Below are 18,060 nucleotides of genomic sequence, written 5' to 3'. Positions count from 1 at the left end.
GTTTCACAAAGGGAACAGTTAAAATTCACTTCTTTGCTGAATAGGCCTTTCTAACCAAATTCTGAGAGGCACAGTGATCATTACTGATCTTCACTCTGCTTCCATTTTTATTTTGCAGCTCACCTTTAATTGGAGAACAGGGTGCACAGCCTGTTGTCCTGATAAGGAAGCTGGTCCAGTAGAATAAAGCCATTCAAGTCAGCTCAAAAAAATTACGAGGCTAAAACACCTTACTAAATAAAGAGGAAGAACACACACTTATTCTCTGTGTTCTATCAGGTGTTTATTTGGTAGTTTCTGTATTAAAACGAACATGAGTACTTGTGGCACTTTAGAGACTAACAAATTTATTTGAGCATAAGCTTTTGTGGGCCCATAAGTTTATGCTCAAATAAATTTGTTAGTCTCTAAGGTGCCAGAGGTACTCCTGTTCTTTTTTGCAGATACAGACTAACATGGCTGCTACTCTGAAACCTGTCTATATTAAAACTAACTCAGAATTTCATTTCTATTTAATAGCTGGTTAAGCACCACATCACCATAGGTTCCTCCACCAGTCACCTCCATAAAGCAACTTTTATGCTCATTTTGTCCCAATTAAGCAGCAGACTTTGCCATTGACTAGCCTTATGCTGTACAGGTTTCCTGGAAGGTGTCCTACCTAAGCAGACGTAGAATCACAGAATATCAGGGTTGGAAGGGACCTCAGCAGGTCATCTAGTCAAACCCCCTGCTCCAAGCAGGACCAATCCCCTTTCTAGTTAAGTAGCTCCTGATTAAGAGGCAAAGACCATATCTGTAACTCCCTTGAGATTCCCCGTCCCAGAAATCTCTTACAGACTATTCAAGTCCATGCATGCATAATAAGCAGTTCCTGTTTCAATTAAAAAAAGAATAACGGTCCAATATGAAGATCTAACAACTCACAACCTGCCAGACTAGAAAGAAGTTATTTGGCCTCATGAGTACATAAGAACATAAGAACAGCCGTACCAGGTCAGACCAAAGGTCCATCTAGCCCAGTATCTGTCTACCGACAGTGGCTAATGCCAGGTGCCCCAGAGGGAGTGGACCTAACAGGCAATGATCAAGTGATCTCTCTCCTGCCATCCATCTCCATCCTCTGACAAACAGAGGCTAGGGACACCATTCCTTACCCATCCTGGCTAATAGCCATTTATGGGCTTCACCACCATGAATTTATCTAGTTCTCTTTTAAACACTGTTATAGTCCTAGCCTTCACAACATCCTCAGGTAAGGAGTTCCACAGGTTGACTGTGCGTTGCGTGAAGAAGAACTTCCTTGTATTTGTTTTAAACCTTCTGCCTATTAATTTCATTTGGTGACCCCTAGTTCTTGTATTATGGGAATAAGTAAATAACTTTTCCCTATCTACTTTCTCCGCATCACTCATGATTTTATATACCTCTATCATCTCTACCCCTAGTCTCCTCTTTTCCAAGCTGAAGAGTCCTAGCCTCTTTAATCTCTCCTCATATGGGACCCTCTCCAAACCCCTAATCATTTTAGTTGCCCTTTTCAGAACCTTTTCTAGTGCCAGTATATCTTTTTTGAGGTGAGGAGACCACATCTGTACACAGTATTTGAGATGTGGGCATACCATGGATTTATATAAGGGCAATAATATATTCTCAGTCTTATTCTCTATCCCCTTTTAATGATTCCTAACATCCTGTTTGCTTTTTTGACTGCCTCTGCGCACCGTGTGGACATTTTCAGACAACTATCCACGATGACTCCAAGATCTTTTTCCTGACTTGTTGTAGCTAAATTAGCCCCCATCCTATTGTATGTATAGTTGGGGTTTTTTCTTCCAGTGTGCATCACTTTACATTTATCCACATTAAATTTCATTTGCCATTTTGTTGCCCATTTAGTTTTGTGAGATCTTTTTGACGTTTGTCAAAGTCTGCTTTGGTCTTAACTATCCTGAGCAGTTTAGTATCATTTGCAAACTTTGCCACCTCACTGTTTATCCCTTTCTCCAGATCATTTATGAATAAATTGAATAGGATTGGTCCTAGGACTGACCCTTGGGGAACGCCACTAGTTACCCCTCTCCATTCTGAGAATTTACCATTAATTCCTACCCTTTGTTCCATGTCTTTTAATCAGTTCTCAATTCATGAAAGGACCTTCCCTTTTAACCCATGACAGCTTAATTTGTGTAACAGCCTTTGGTGAGGGACCTTGTGAAAGGCTTTCTGGAAATCTCAGTACATTACGTCCACTGGATCCCCCTTGTCCACGTTCGTTGACCTCTTCAAAGAGCTCTAATAGATTAGTAAGACACGATTTCCCTTTACAAAAACCATGTTGACTATTGCTCAACAGTTTATGCTTTTCTATGTGTCTGACAATTTTATTCTTAACTATTGTTTCGACTAATTTGCCCGGTACTGACGTTAGACTTACCGGTCTGTAATTGCCGGGATCACCTCTAGAGCCCTTTTTAAATATTGGCGTTACATTAGCTAACTTCCAGTCACTGGGTACCAAAGCCGATTTAAAGGACAGGTTACAGATCTTAGTTAATAGTTCCGCAACTTCATATTTGAGTTCTTTCAGAACTCTTAGGTGAATGCCATCTGGTCCCAGTAACTTGTTAATGTTAAGTTTATCAATGAATTCCAAAACCACCTCTAATGACACTTCAATCTGTGACAGTTCCTCAGATCTGTCACCTACAAAAGCCGGCTCAGGTTTGGGAATCTCCCTAACATCCTCAGCTGTGAAGACTGAAGCAAAGAATCCATTTAGTTTCTCCGCAAGGACTTTATTGTCTTTAAGTGCTCCTTTTGTATCTCGATCATCAAGGGGCCACATGGTTTCTGCTTCTGATGTACTTAAAAAACATTTTATGACCACCTTTGGAGTTATGGGCTAGCCGTTCTTCAAACTCCTCTTTGGCTTTTCTTATTACACTCTTTCACTTAATTTGGCAGTGTTTATGCTCCTTTCTATTTCCTCACTAGGATTTGACTTCCACTTTTTAAAAGAAGTCTTTATCTCTCACTGCTTCTTTTACATGGTGGTTAAGCCACGGTGGCGCTTTTTTAGTTCTTCTACTGTTTTTCTTAATTTTGGGTATACATTGAAGTTGGGCCTCTATTATGATGTCTTTAAAAAGCGCCCATGCAGCTTGCAGAAATTTCACCTTAGTCACTGTACCTTTTAACTTCTGTTTAACTAACCCCCTCATTTTTGCATAGTTCCCCCTTTTGAAATTAAATGCCACAGTGCTGAGCTGTTGAGATGTTTTTCCCACCACAGGGATGGTGAATGCTATTGTATTATGGTCACTATTTCCAAGCGGTCCTGCTATAGTTACATCATGGACCAGTTCCTGCGCTCCACTCAGGATTAAATCTAGAGTTGCCTCTCCCCTTGTGGGGTCCCATACCAGCTGCTCCATGAAGCAGTCATTTAAAGTATTGAGAAATTTTATCTCTGCATTTCGTCCTGAAATGTTCGCAGTCAATATGGGGATAACTGAAATCCCCCACTATTCTTGGGTTCTTAATTTTGATAGCCTCTCTAATTTCTCTTAGCATTTCACCATCACTATTACTGTCCTGGTCAGGTGGTCGATAATAGATCCTAACGTTATATTCTTATTAGAGTATGAAATTTCTATCCATAGAGATTCTATGGAACAAATGGATTCGCTTAAGATTGTTACTTCATTTGAATCTACATTTTCATTCACATATAGTGCTACTCCCTCCCCGCACGACCTGTTCTGTCCTTCCGATATATTTTGTACCCCGGAATGATTGTGTCCTATTGATTGCTCTCATCCACCAAGTTTCTGTGATGCCTATTATATCAATAGCCTCCTTTATCACAAGGCATTCTAGTTCACCCATCTTATTATTTAGACTTCTATCATTTGTGTACAAGCACTTTAAAAACTTGTTCCTGTTTATTTGTCTGCCCTTTTCTGATGTGTCAGAAGCTTTTTTATGTGACTGTTTATCATCTGATATTATCCTTACATTATCCTCTTCCATCCTCTGCTCCTGACTATAACCTGGAGAATCTCTATCATTAGACTCTCCCTCAAGTGAAGTCTGTGTCCGAGCCACATGCTCCTCTGCAGCAGTCAGCTTTTCCCCATCTCCTAGTTTAAAAACTGTTCTACAACCTTTTTAATGTTTAGTGCCAGCAGCCTGGTTCCACTCTGGTTTAGGTGGAGCCCATCTCTCCTGTACAGGCTCCCCTCATCCCAAAAGTTTCCCCAGTTCCTAATGAACGTAAACCCCTCCTCTCTACACCATCGTATCATCCACGCATTAGACTCTGAAGCTCTGCCTGCCAACCTGGCCCTGCGCGTGGAACTGGGAGCATTTCTGAGAACGACAGCATAGAGGTCCTGGATTTCAGTCTCTTCCCTAGCAGCCTAAATTTGGCTTCCAAGACAACTCTCCTACCCTTCCCTATGTCATTGGTACCTACATGTACCACGCCCACCGGCTCCTCCCCAGCACTACACAAGTCTGTCTAGATATAAATTCTTCCAGTCCCAGTACATTTTCCTAATTACTAATCTCTAATCAGTAGTTAGGAGAGAGCGAAAGAAAATTTATACATCACAGGCTTTTTTGGAATAGATGGATGTGATGTATACATTATGAAGAAAAAAACAAAAACAAAACAAAAAAACCCACTTACCTGCCTTTAGTAACTGTTGTTCTTCAAGATGTGTTGCCCATGTCAATTCCATTCTAGGTGTGCGCGTGCTCATGTGCATGGCCGTAGGAGATTTTTGCCTAAGCAGTACCTGGAGGGCCGGCTGTGGCGCTCTCTGAAGTGCTGCACTCATGGCGCTGTATATTAGGCACCGTCAGCCCCTCAGTGTTTGGCTGCCCCAGGCTGGGCTGGCGAGTGTGAAGACAAAGGGCAACGATGACCAAAACTACCATCCCTTCTCCTCATAGGTCCCAGATAAGGCTGTCAGGGTGTTAGCGGTGGCAGAGGTCTGAAGGGTTTCCTGACTGATTGAAGAGTGTGCATGCCCCACAAGCAAAGGCAGCTCTAGTGTCCTTCAACCCATGCAGCCTGGCGTCCATTTGGTCTGAGAACAGACCAATTCCGTCAAAGGGAAATCCTAGATCGAGCCCTGCATCTCTTGAGAGACGCCTGTAGTCTGGAGCCAGGGACTATGTTGCTTGACCACTGTGGATGCAACAGCCATTGCCACCAAATATGCCGTGTCCCATGCCATTTACAGGGAGCCCGCTGCCATGCCCTCCTCCACCAGCGTGCCAAACTCTTGGGCCAACCCCTGAGGAAGGGATTCCTGGAACTTTCTGAGACCATCTCAGAGATTAAAATTGTGCCGGCAGCCCAGCAAAGCCTGATGATTCATCACCCGAAACGGTAGGCTGGCAGTAGAATAAAGTTTTCTCCCAAATAAGTCAAGTTTTTCAGCGTCCTTATTTTTGGGAGTCAAGGAGGTGGGGACCTGCTTGTTCTTTTTGTTGGCTACAGATACAACCAGTGAGCCGGCGGCTGGTGCGTATAAAGGCCAGCACAAAGTATTTTTTCTCAGTCCTTTTAAAGGTGGATCGAATGGAGGAGGAGGTCGGCCACAAAGCCTTGGCTATTGTGAGGACCCCCTCATGCATGGGCAGGGTGACTCGGCCGTGCATAGAAGCCAAGAGGACGTTGAAGAGGGTGTCCTCCTACTCCAACACCTCTTGCACCTCGAGCACCAGTTCTCGACGGGGTCGACGAGGAAGAGTGGACCACGGGTGGGGGTTCTGGGATCTTGATGGCCAGAGAAAGAGGCTTTGGGGTGGGCACAGGTTCTTCTGCACCATCCTCAGAACAGACTTCCAATACTGGATCCGGTGCCGGTGGGGCTGCTGCTCTGTCATGGCCACCAAGGAGTGCTATGGAGGCATCGTCACGACTGGTACACCCCATGCTCTCCAATACTGCCACTGCACTTGCCACTGGTCATGCTGCCATTGTGGTGCTGCCAACGAGGGAGCGGGCTCTGGTGCCCCGCAAGGTCGATCAGACCGTAACGACGGGCTGACCTGGACCTCTATACTGGAGGAGCCACCTTCCGGTGACCAGGGAGGAACCATCAATGCCTGAGTTTGTTTGCTGGTAATGTCTACTGGTGACCATTGCCCAGGCATAACTGAACTGTAACTGCAGTGTGGTGAGTGGTACCGATGCCGAGGGGAACGGTACTTGATGGGGAACGTTCTCATCATGCTGGTGATCGGGACTGACACCTAGAGGACGACAGTTGATTCAGTAAGCAGTGCTAGGAATTGTAAGGGGAGGGTCAGCCCCATGGGAATCCGGAAGCTCACTTGGGCAACTGACGTCACGATGGGGATCTGCCGCACGATACCCGATGAAGCAGAGAAGATAGACTCCTTCTGTCTGGCGACTGATGTTGGCCCCCTCTTCCCTAAGAGTCTTAATGGCGAGCTTGCCCTCTTCGGGAGTCTTAGCCGGGTCCTGCAGCACTGGGGTCATTGTCAGAGCAGGTGGAGACCTGTGCTCTCTCTGCACCATGGGAGCCTGGGCTGATTGAAGATGCAGGCAGGCATGCATGTCCCAAACCACTCCCAAGAGTTATGGCAAACCTTTCAGGGGGCTGGGTGACCCAGCCGGGGAGGCACAATCACGTGGCTCCGGAGCAGTCTGGTGGGCAGGCCAGGTCCCTTGATAGATGACCCCTGGCTCTTCTTGCTCGGTGTCATGGAGCGCTTCCCGGACTATTACTTCAACACTAGCAATGGCAAATGGAGCCAGGAGGAGTTAGGTGCTGGTGGTGCGCTTTTCACAGAGGCCAAGGCATTTGGTGCGACCTGCCCAGACGGCTCAGAAGCCGGGCGGAAGGTGGACTCCATGAGGAGAGCCCTGAGGCAGATGTCCCATTCCTTCTGGGCACAGGGACAAAAGTTGTTGCAGATCTGGCACCGCTTGTTAACGTGCGACTCCCCAGGCACTTGGGGCAGCTGCTGTGGCGGTCACTCACAGGCATAAGCCTGCTGCACTCTGAGCAGTGCTTGAACCCAGGAGACCAGGGCATGCCCCTCCTGGGGCAAAGTCCCACTGGGACACTAACTACTTACCAACTACACCTCTACCTTGATAGAATGCTGTCCTTGGGAGCCAAAAAATCTTACCACGTTATAAGTGAAACCATGTTATATTGAACTTGCTTTGATTCACCGGAGTGCACAGCTCTGCCCATCCTGGAGCACTGCTTTACTGAGTTATATCCAAATTCGTGTTATATCGGGTGGCGTTATATCGAGGTAGCAGTCTACTTAAGAACAACCAAGTGAACTATATACACAATGGCCTTAAGGCCCGAGTTCAAAATGGAAGACAACCGCTAGCTCTTGTCAAGCAAGAGAGGTGCTCCGACTGACCATCATGGGCAGTAAGAAGGAACTGAGGGGGCGTAGGGCCAGTGTTGCCTGACATACCATGGCGTGAGTTCAGCACTCTAGAGGGTGCCACAGCTGGCCCTACAGGTACCACTAAGGCAAAAATCTCCAGCGGCCACACACGTGAGTGTGCACACACCTAGAATGGAATCGACATGAGTAAGCACTTGAAGAAACATACAAAATACTACAGAAGGAGCTTCATTGTAAATCTGAGCGATACAGCACTGAAATGAAAATGTAACCAAACGTAACCAAAATTTGGACATCTGAGTCCCAATAGCATTAACAGCAGTAGTAACTAAAATCAGGACATACAGGTTAAATGCTGTATTTGTGATTACACATACGCTAATCTTCACTGCAAAAAACCTGTCGGTGTACACTGAGATCGCTAACTCAAGGAAGCTTTCTCGATGTAAGTTCATATTGGACACAAGGCCTCATAATCTAAGTCGTGCAGAACGCAATGCCATCTACAGCCTCAGAAACCACCCTGACATTACCATCAAAGAGGTTGATAAAGGAGGTGCTGTTGTCATCATGAACAGGTCTGACTACCAAAATAGGCCACCAGACAACTCTCCAATACCAAATTCTACAAGTCCCTTCCCTCAGATCCCACTGAGGAATACACTAAGAAACTGCACCATCTACTCAGGACACTCCCTACACTAAGACCGGAAAAAATCAACATACCCTTAGAGCCCCGACCAGGGTTATTCTATCTACTACCCAAGATCCACAAACCTGGAAATCCTGGATGCCCCATCATCTCGGGCATTGGCACTCTCAATGAAGGACTGTCTGGATATGTGGACTCTCTACTCAGAGCCTATGCCACTAGCACTCCCAGCTATCTCCATAACACCACTGATTTCCTGAGGAAACTACAATGCATTGGTGACCTTCCAGAAAACACTATCCTAGCCACCATGGATGTAGACAAACATCCCACACACAGACGGAATACAAGCTGTCAGGAACAGTATCCCTGATGATGCCACAGCACAACTGGTTGCTGAGCTCTGTGCCTTTATCCTCACACACAACTACTTCAAATTTGATGACAATATATATCTCCATATCATTGGCACCGCTATGGGCACCCGCATGGCCCCACAATATGCCAATATTGTTATGGCCGACCTGGAACAATGCTTCCTCAGCTCTCGTCCACTCATGCCCCTTCTCTACCTATGCTACATTGATGACATCTTCATCATCTGGACCCATGGGAAGGAGACTCTGGAAAAATTCCACCACGATTTCAACAGCTTCCACCCACCATCAACCTCAGCCTGGACCAATCTATATGGGAGGTCCACTTCCTAGACACCACGGTGCAAATACGTGATGGTCACATTAACACCATCTTATACCGAAAACCTACCGACCGCTATGCCTACCTTCATGCCTCCAGCTTCCATCCTGGGCACATCACACGATCCATTGTCTACAGCCAAGCACTGAGTTACAACTGCATCTGCTCTAACCCCTCAGACAGAGACCAACACCTACAAAATCTCCACCAAGCATTCTCAAAACTACAATACCCGAACGAGGAAATAAGGAAACAGATCAACAGAGCCAGACGTTTACCCAGAAGCCCCCTACTGCAAGACAAACCCAAGAAAGAAACCAACAGGACTCCACTGGCCATCACATACAGTTCCCAGCTAAAACCCCTCCATCTACAACCCATCCTGGACAATGATCCCACACTTTCACAAGCCTTGGGTGGCAGGCCAGTCCTCGCCCACAGAGGACCTGCCAACTTGAAACAGTCGCACCAGTAACTGCACACCGCACCATAGTAACTCTAGCTCAGGAACCAATCCATGCAACAAACCTTGATGCCAACTCTGCACACATATCTACACCAGCGACACCATCACAGGACCTAACCAGATCAGCCACACCATCACCGGTTCATTCACCTGCACGTCCACCAATGTAATATACGCCATTATATGCCAGCAATGCCCTTCTGCTATGTATATCGGCCAAACAGGACAGCCTCTGGGGAAAAGGAGAAGTGGACACAGATCAGATATTAGGAATGGCATATACAAAAACCTGTAGGAGAACACTTCAACCTCCCTGGCCACACTATAGCAGACCTTAAGGTGGCCATCCTGAAACAAAAAAAACTTCAGGACCAGACTTCAAAGAGAAACTGCTGAGCTTCAGTTCATCTGCAAATTAGACACCATCAGCTCAGGATTAAACAAAGACTGTGAATGGCTTGCCAACTACAAAACCAGTTTCTCCTCCCTTGGTTTTCACACCTCAACTGCTAGAACAGGGCCTCATCCTCCCTGATTGTACTAACCTCATTATCTCTAGTTTGCTTGCATATATATACCTGCCCCTGCAAATTTCCACTACATGCATCTGACGAAGTGGGTATTCACCCACGAAAGCTCATGCTCCAAAACGTCTGTTAGTCTATAAGGTGCCACAGGATTCTTTGCTGCTTTTACAAGGCACTGATAATCTCAACTAGCTTTATGAAGCTAAAAAACTATCCATACCTTGTCTCTACTAGGCTTTTGCATCTTAATTTAGGACTAGAAAGGACCTCCCTGGATCACCGAGTCCAAGCGAGTTCTCTCAGCGTTATCTCCCCCACTCCCTACCCCCGCAAAAAACACCATAAACTCCAGTTTCTCTATTTCCATCCATCCTCTAATCTTCTGAATTCTAGAGAAGCAGCTCAGCAACAGATCACTAGAGCGCTACATGGATACAAAATCTGTATCCGCATCCAATCCGCAAACATAGTCCACAGATAACTGCATCCACGGATGCAGATATCAGTGAATATAAGGCGGATAAACACAGATTTGCAGGACTCTACAGATCACTTCTATTGGATGAGAAGATAACTTATCAAAACCTAATTGGTGTTATCCATTATTTCTAATTTGATGACCAGAGCCAGGTACAGCAGCATTAAACCTTTCTGGCCCTCTCCATGCTAGGGATGCCAGTGATTAAAATAATATCTAAACATGGTTATAGCATTATGTACAATTCCGTTACATAGAATATTATGGTTGGAAGAGACCTCAGGAGGTCATCTAGTTCACCCTGCTCAAAGCAGGACCAACACCAACTAAATTATCCCAGCCAAGGCTTTGTCAAGCCAGGCCTTAAAAACTTATAAGGATGGAGATTCCATCAGCTCCCTAGGGAACCCATTCCAGTGCTTCACCACCCTCCTAGTGAAATAGTGTTTAATAATATCCAACCTAGACCTTCCCCACTGCAACTTGAGACCATAGCTTCTTGTTCTATTACTGAGAACAGCCTAGCTCCATCCTCTTTGGAACCTCCCTTCAGGTAGTTGAAGGCTGCTATTAAAACCCCCCTCATTCGTCTTTTCTGCAAACTAAATAATCCCAGTTCCCTCAGCGTCTCCTCGTAAGTCATGTGTGCCCCAGCCCCCTAATCATTTTTATTGCCCTCTGCTGGACTCTTTCCAATTTTTCCACATCCTTCTTGTAACGTGGGGACCAAAACTGGACACAATACTCCAGATGTGGCCTCGCCAATGTCAAATACAGGAGAATAATCACTTCCCTCAATTTGCTGGCAATGCTCCTACTTATACAGCCCAATATGCCACTGGCCTTCTTGGCAATGAGAGCACACTGCTGACTCATAACCAGCTTCTTGTCCACTGTGATCCCCAGGTGCTTTTCTGCAGAACTGCTGCTTAGCCAGTTAGTCCCAGCCTGTACAGGTGCATGGGATTCTTTCTTCCTAAGTGCAGGACTCTGCACTTGTCCTTGTTGAACCTCATCAGATTTCTTTTGGCCCAATCCTCCAGTTTGTCTAGGTCACTCTGGACTCTACCTTCACTCCAGCACATAAAGTTCTCCCCACAGCTTACTGTCATCTGTGAACTTGCTGAGGGTGCAATTAATCCCATCGTCCAGACCATTAATAAAGATGTTGAACAAAACTGGCTCCAGGACTGACCCTTGAGGCACTCCACTTGATACCGGCTGCCAACTAGACATCGAGCCATTGATCACTACTCATTGAGCCTCACAATCTGGCCAGCTTTCTATCTACCTTATTGTCCATTCATTCAATCCATACTACTATAACTTGCTGGCAAGAATACTGTCAGAGACTGTATCAAAAGCTTTGGTAAAGTCAAGATATATCACATCCACCCCTTTCCCCATATCCACAGAACCAGTTATCTCATCATAGAAGGCAATTAGGTTGGTCAGGCATGACCTGTCCTTGGTGAATCCACATAGACTGTTCCTAATCACCTTCCTCTCCTCCAAGTGCTTCAAAATGGATTCCTTGATTTTGCCAGGGACTGAATGGTAGTTCCCCAGGTTCTATTTCTTCCCTTTTTTAAAGATGGGCACGACATTAGCCTTTTTCCAATTACCCGGGACCTGCCCCGATGGCCATTGGGTTTTCAAAGATAACAGCCAATGGCTCTGCAATCATATCCACCAACTCCTTTAGCACCCTCGGATGCAGCATATCCAGGCCCAAGGACTTGTACTCATCCAGCTTTTCTAAATAGTGCTGAACCACTTCTTTCTCCATAGACAGCCGGTCACCTTCTCCCCATACTGGGCTGCCCAGTGCAGTAGTCTGGGAGCTGACCTTGTTAGTGAAGACAGTGGCCAACAAAAAAAGCATTGTGTACATTAGCTTTTTCCACATCCTCGGTCACTAGGTTGCCTCCCCCATTCAGTAAAGGGCCCACACTTTCCCTGATCACCTTCTTGTTGCTAACATACCTGTAGAAACCCTTCTTGTTCCCCTTCACATCCCTTGCTAGCTGCAACCCCAATTGTGCCTGGCCATCCTGATTACACTCTTGCATGCTCTAGCAATATGTTTATACTCCTCCCTAGTAATCTGCTCAAATTTCCACTTCTCGTAAGCTTCCTTTTTAAGTTTAAGATTTCAAGCTAAGCTAAGCTAAGCCAAATCAAGCACGTCGCCTGCCAAATTTACTATTCTTTCTGCACTTCAGGATGGTTTGTTCCTGTGCCCTCAATAAGGCTTCGTTAAAATACAGCCAGCTCTCCTGGACTTCTTTCCTCCCCTCATATTAGCCTCCCAGAGGATCCTGCCCATCAGTTCCCCAAGGGAGTCTAAGTTTGCTTTTCTGAAGTTCAAGGTCTGTATTTTGCTACTCTCCTTTGTTCAGGATCCTGAACTTAACCATCTCATGGTCATTGCTGACTAGGTTGTCACCCACTTTTACTTTTCCTAACAATTCTTCCCTGTTTGTAAGCAGCAGGTCAAGAGGAGCATGGCCCCTAGTCGGTTCCTCCAGCACTTGCATCAGGAAGTTACAGGTAATATTATAACCATGCTGAGGAACTGCTCTAGAACTCTAAAGGTTCAGCACAGAGCAGAAGTTTCTGCTTCCATGGCTGTTTAAAAACAGCACTGGTATTTTTTGTCCTCTGGATTGGAGCACAAAACCACTTGACCCATATGAGGACTGTTTTCAAACAGTTTTAGCTATAGTTCACGAACTAGAATCCTAATCTTTGCTATGGCTGGAGACTTTTGGAGGGCACAATATCCTGAGTTCAAAAGTCAGTGTCTCAACTTGAAGTTTATTGTATGTTTGGGTCAGAAGCTTAAAGCTAGTATAACGGAAAATTTGTTATGGAAACACTTGAAGTTATGGGCAAAAGATGGATACTGGAATACATACGTCACTCAAAATTTGATATACTACTGACACTTGAAGGGAGATTTTTATCACTAATACTATGTATCAGGGAGAGATGTTTACAAGTGAGAAATAGGACTGTTAAATTCATGCTAACTGCATAACATTTTATAGAGGTTTTTTTTTAATACTAACAAGTGTGCGTGTTCTTGACATAATCCACTAACACTCATATTTTTTTTTTTTATGTAAAGAAATTTTTTACTTATATTCTCTCTCTCAAAAGGTTATAAGAGGACATCTTAGGTCACTTGTAAACAGACAATAAAAGACATCAGCAACAGCCATCATAGTTTCAACCAAAAAGGAAAATGTGAAAAAAATTATACCCTAAAGACTGAAACAGCTCCCATATTTGTCTAAATTACGAAAAAAAACCTAACTCTGCATTTTCCTGAATTGCACTAGTGGTTATATACTTAGGAATAACTTTTAAGAATAATTATGAGAAATTGTAAAAGCTAGAGTATATATTTACAGTGTACTCTTACTGGGTTATCTCCATGGAACTACAGAATGTAGGGTGGGAAAAGAGTTTTATGTCCTGTGCATCCTTGATTTACTGAGACCTTCCACTTTATTCTCCAATACCCTTGGATCATATCTTCTAACAGCCATCCTTCTGGTGGAAGGGAACTGGATGGCTCTCCCTTTACAGTTCATTAGTGAGTGAAGATAAGTTAAACAGATCAAAATAGGTGTTGTAATGGCAATACCCAACTCCAACTCATCACGGCTCCCTGGATGCATAACACTTATGACAACTTCAGGAGCAAGAGATTGTTAAACCCTAGACCAGTGGTCTCCAAACTTTTTTGATCACGCATCCCATCAGTAAAAAAATTTTGAGCATGCACCCGCTGCTGTGCCACAGGGCTGGCTCTACCATTTTTGCTGCCTCAAGCAAAAAAAAAAGAAAAAAGGCATCTGAAATTTCATGTGTTGTAATTGTAGGGCTCCTGACTCAAAAAGGAGTTTGGGGAGAAGGAGGGGAAATCACAAGGTTATCGTGGAGGAGGGGAAACTGTGGTACTGTTTCTCTTAGTTCTTCGCTGCTGCTGGTGGTGGCACTGCTTTAAAGCTGGGCAGCTAAGGGAGTAAGGATGGCATGGTACTGTAACGCCTCAATTAAAGTCGTCCTGGTTAACGTTGTTACGTTGCTGATTAGGGAATATGCTCGTTGCAGAATGCTCCCTTATAACATTGTTTGGCAGCTGCCTGCTTTGTCCACTGCTTGCAGAAAGAGCAGCCTGTTGCAGGTGGCTGGTGGGGGCTTGGAACCAGGGCAGATCGGCAGCATCCTCATCAGCTCCCTTCTCCCCTAAGTTCCCTGTGCAGCAGCTGCCCAGCAGGCTACCAACTGCCAGCAGTTCAGCTGTCTCCTGCCCTCTGCCTTGGAACTGTTCCCCAGAGCCTCCTGCTTCCTGCGCAGGAGAGGGAAACTAATGTCAGGGTGTCCCCCTCCCCCCACTTACCCCTTCTCCATACAGAGCAGGGAGAAGACAGCTGCAGTCTCAACTTCCTGATCTTTTAAAGGTAATGTATTTAGAATGTGGTGTCAATGTACTTAAAAGGGCAATGCACATCTCTTTCTCTCTCCCACACACAGGGTGTGCATCTCGGTCTGCCATGCTGTCTCCCCTCTCTCCATTCGTGCTGTCTTGTAGAGTATGAGGCTACATTAACAACGTGTTAACCCCTGAGGTCTCAGCGAAATGCTAGCTCATCATTTAGCAGTAAGGCATTCCCTGGGAAATATGCCACTCTATTCCACCCTCTAACTTCACCACCCCAACCAAGCTTCACAATCATCACTGCTGTGTACAGTATTAAATTGTTTGTTTAAAACTTAGAGTGAGAGTGAGAGAGAGAGAGAGAGCGTGTGTAAATAAATAAATAGTCAGCCACCCTTACTTCTGCACTGCTGCCTGTGGAGCTGAGCCGGCAGTCAGCAGTCGCCACTCCCCAGCCACCCAGCTCTAAAAGCAGCAGCACAGAAGTAAGGGTGGCAAGGTATCGTACTTCTCTACTGCTGGTGGTGGTTGGGTATTGCCTACAGAGCTGGGCATCTGGCCAACAGCCGCCTTCTCTGGCTGCCCAGCTCTGAAGGCAGTGCTGAAGTAAGGGTGGCAATACTGTGACATGATACGCCCCCCCCCCCCCTTTTGTGTCAGGACCCACAATTTGAGAAACATTGGTCTCCTTCATGAAATCTACATAGTATATGGTAAAAGCACACAAGACCAGATTTCACAGTCCATGACATGTTTTCATGTCCGTGAATTTGGTAGGGCCCTATTTATAAAACATCAATATTTAAGTATCTTTTTCCATACAGTAAAGATATGCTTGCCAAAGGATTTTTTTTTGTTAGAAGAGAGGGAAAATGAAGAAAACATTGTGTATTTTTAGTAAAAATAAACACTACATGCCTTCTTAAACACGCAAATTGGGTGTGTTTAAGAAGCCTGCTATGAGCGACAACTCACATGCTTGTTAACCTAGAATGAAGGTTAGCAGCTATGTCAGATGCCTGACTACACAAACTTGCACGTGAAATGCTGATATAGGTGAGCTGAGAGTCACAGAGCAGAAATAAATGTGATGCTTGTGGTTGGGTGTTAGCTAAACATCTCCTCCCTGATGACAAGCAGGTCTCCATGACTTATAGATTTGTTGCCAATGAGCAGTTATCACATAGGAAATTTGTTCTGAGCAGGGTCAACTATGACAGAGTTTGTGTTCCCAAGCTGCAGATGTGGAAAAGGCCATAGTCAATAGATTCCCAACTGATGTAAACTCTCACTGCTCTGTTGATTTAAATGGACCTATGCCAATTTGCACCAGCTAAAAATGTGTTCACTGTTCTGTTCTCTTGTCTACAAGAACATACATAAGGTTTCAACCAAGAACACAGTCCAGAGGGGTGGACAGGCTAATAAATCCAGAATGCTTCCACTTTGGAACAGTCCAATTTTCTCTGGTTATAGAATTTACAGCCTCCACTACTTTTTAGGTGGGAGAGGAGAGAAGATAAAGGTTTAGATTTTGAAACCTCACCAAAGAAAAAGTTTTTTTCTCCAATGAGATGGAGAACGCACAAGGAATGGTGCCTTCTATTCTAGGATTTGAACCATAGCTTCTAACAGTCTCTAAACACATTCCAACATGGATGAGAGCTTTTCTTTTGGAAACATAATCAACTAGATGCCACGCCACCGTGAAGAGTTGGGCCAATGCTCAAGAAACCATCCCAACAGTGGCAATTAAGAGAGCTACCATTGGATTTAAAATCTCCTTGTACTGGCAAAGACAGTGGTGAAAATGGTGTTAAGGCAGCTGGTGTTAAGAAATTCCTTAAGTCCTCATCAGTTTTATTTAGGATTTATGACAGAGAGGCTACTGATATTTTTGGTGGTTGTGCTACCCCAAGCGACTACACTTTCACAGGGCCCATGCTGATTTTGTTAAATCTGTCAGCAACATCGAACAGCATCAACCTTAGGGAAATAAGGTGGATGAAATAATATTATTGGACCAACGTCTACCATTGAGAGGGAGACAAGCTTTCAAATTTACACAGAACTCTTCTTCCGGTCGGGGAAAGGTACTCAGAGTGTCAGCTAAATAGAAAGTGGAATAGCATTCAGTTTAAGGAGTTGATGCATTTTTCCAGAGGCTGCTCAAGGTGAAGTAGGCAGTTAACACCTCTGTAATTGCAGGACAAAGAAGGGTTGGTAGGTTACAGTTTGTTGTAGTGAGCCATAAACCCGGTGTCTTTACCGAGTCCATGATTGTTAGTGTCTAGCATGAACAACACTGCAATCCATCAGGGGGTATCATGTATCACTTCCTCTCAAAGGCCTCTCAAATACTGGATACCAGCAGGTTCAGTCTTTTATCCCTCCCAATACACAAATGCTACAGATGAGAGAGGTAGTGAGGGGTTACAAACCGCACTGTCAGTGGCATTCAGGCGGCGCTTCCTTCTACGTCTCGTTTCACTCAACTCTGCCGCTTTCCTGCTCGTCTCTGGGTGTGACTGACCCGGGACAAGACCAGCAACATGCTGCGGTCAGGGAGTTTACCCAGAGAAGTGAATGGGGCTCTTCCACTTCTAGAGCGCGGCCTGTCCCCAGCCCAGCCTTGGAGGCAGATGGGATCCCCCACCGCTGTCACTGCAGGCTGCTGTGCTGCAAAGCGCAGTCCCTGGGCCGGGCGGTCTCTGACCAGCTCGGGCGGGAACAGGGCGCTGCATTCGCTACCCGCAGCTCCTCCAATGCCCGGTCGCCCCGCTGACAGCTGAGAGCTGCTGCCCGCGCCGGGACGCCCCACGCCGGAGCCTGCTCAGCTCCAGGTCCCGGCCCGGCCCGGCCCGCCCGGTCCGGGCACTAGGCCGGCGGCGCGAGGCACCAGGGGGCCGCTGCCTGCCCCTCCCCCCACGCAGCCGATAAGCGCTCGTCCGACCCTCCCAGCAACAGCGGCCCGGCCCGGCTCCCCGGGGCACCCACCCCTCCGCGGGGCCGGGGGGCTACTCACCGGCAGACTCGGCGGACACAAAGCGACCCCTCTAATGGCGGCGCTGGGAAACCCGGGGCAGACAGGGGAGGGGGCGGGCACAGTCGCACCGTAGCCAATCGAAGCCCCCGAGCACCGTTCCAAAGCCAGCCCGGCCCTTCACTCAGAAACACCCTGAGCTGACGGCCAATCAGCGCCGAGGCACAGAGCGCAGGCGCACAGCGAGGCGGGAATCGGCCCGCACAGGGCAGCCCCAAACAAAACAAATCGGGAACGCGCGGAGCGGGCGAAGTGGCGGGGGGGCCTCCAGTGGTGGCCGCGAGCGTCCCCCGCTTCGGCTCCCTCAGTGCTGCCCGCGGGGC

The 18,060-nt window shown here is 46.2% G+C and overlaps 1 protein-coding gene across 1 annotated transcript in view; it reads right to left on the bottom strand.

The window, feature by feature from the left end:
• The window catches only part of HP1BP3 (heterochromatin protein 1 binding protein 3), a 92,648-nt gene extending 74,845 nt beyond the window's left edge, over window positions 1-17,803 (bottom strand). The window contains exon 1 of the mRNA XM_050931299.1: window positions 17,720-17,803. The gene's annotated coding sequence lies outside the window, so the exon portion shown is untranslated. The remainder of the gene's footprint in view (window positions 1-17,719) is intronic.
• Between the last annotated feature and the right edge of the window lie 257 nt (window positions 17,804-18,060).

This window comes from Gopherus flavomarginatus, chromosome 21, assembly GCF_025201925.1.
Source record: "Gopherus flavomarginatus isolate rGopFla2 chromosome 21, rGopFla2.mat.asm, whole genome shotgun sequence".
Lineage (NCBI taxonomy): Eukaryota > Metazoa > Chordata > Testudines > Testudinidae > Gopherus > Gopherus flavomarginatus.
The sequence above is the reverse complement of the archived record's forward strand: the minus strand, read 5'-3'. Positions and strand labels throughout refer to the sequence as shown.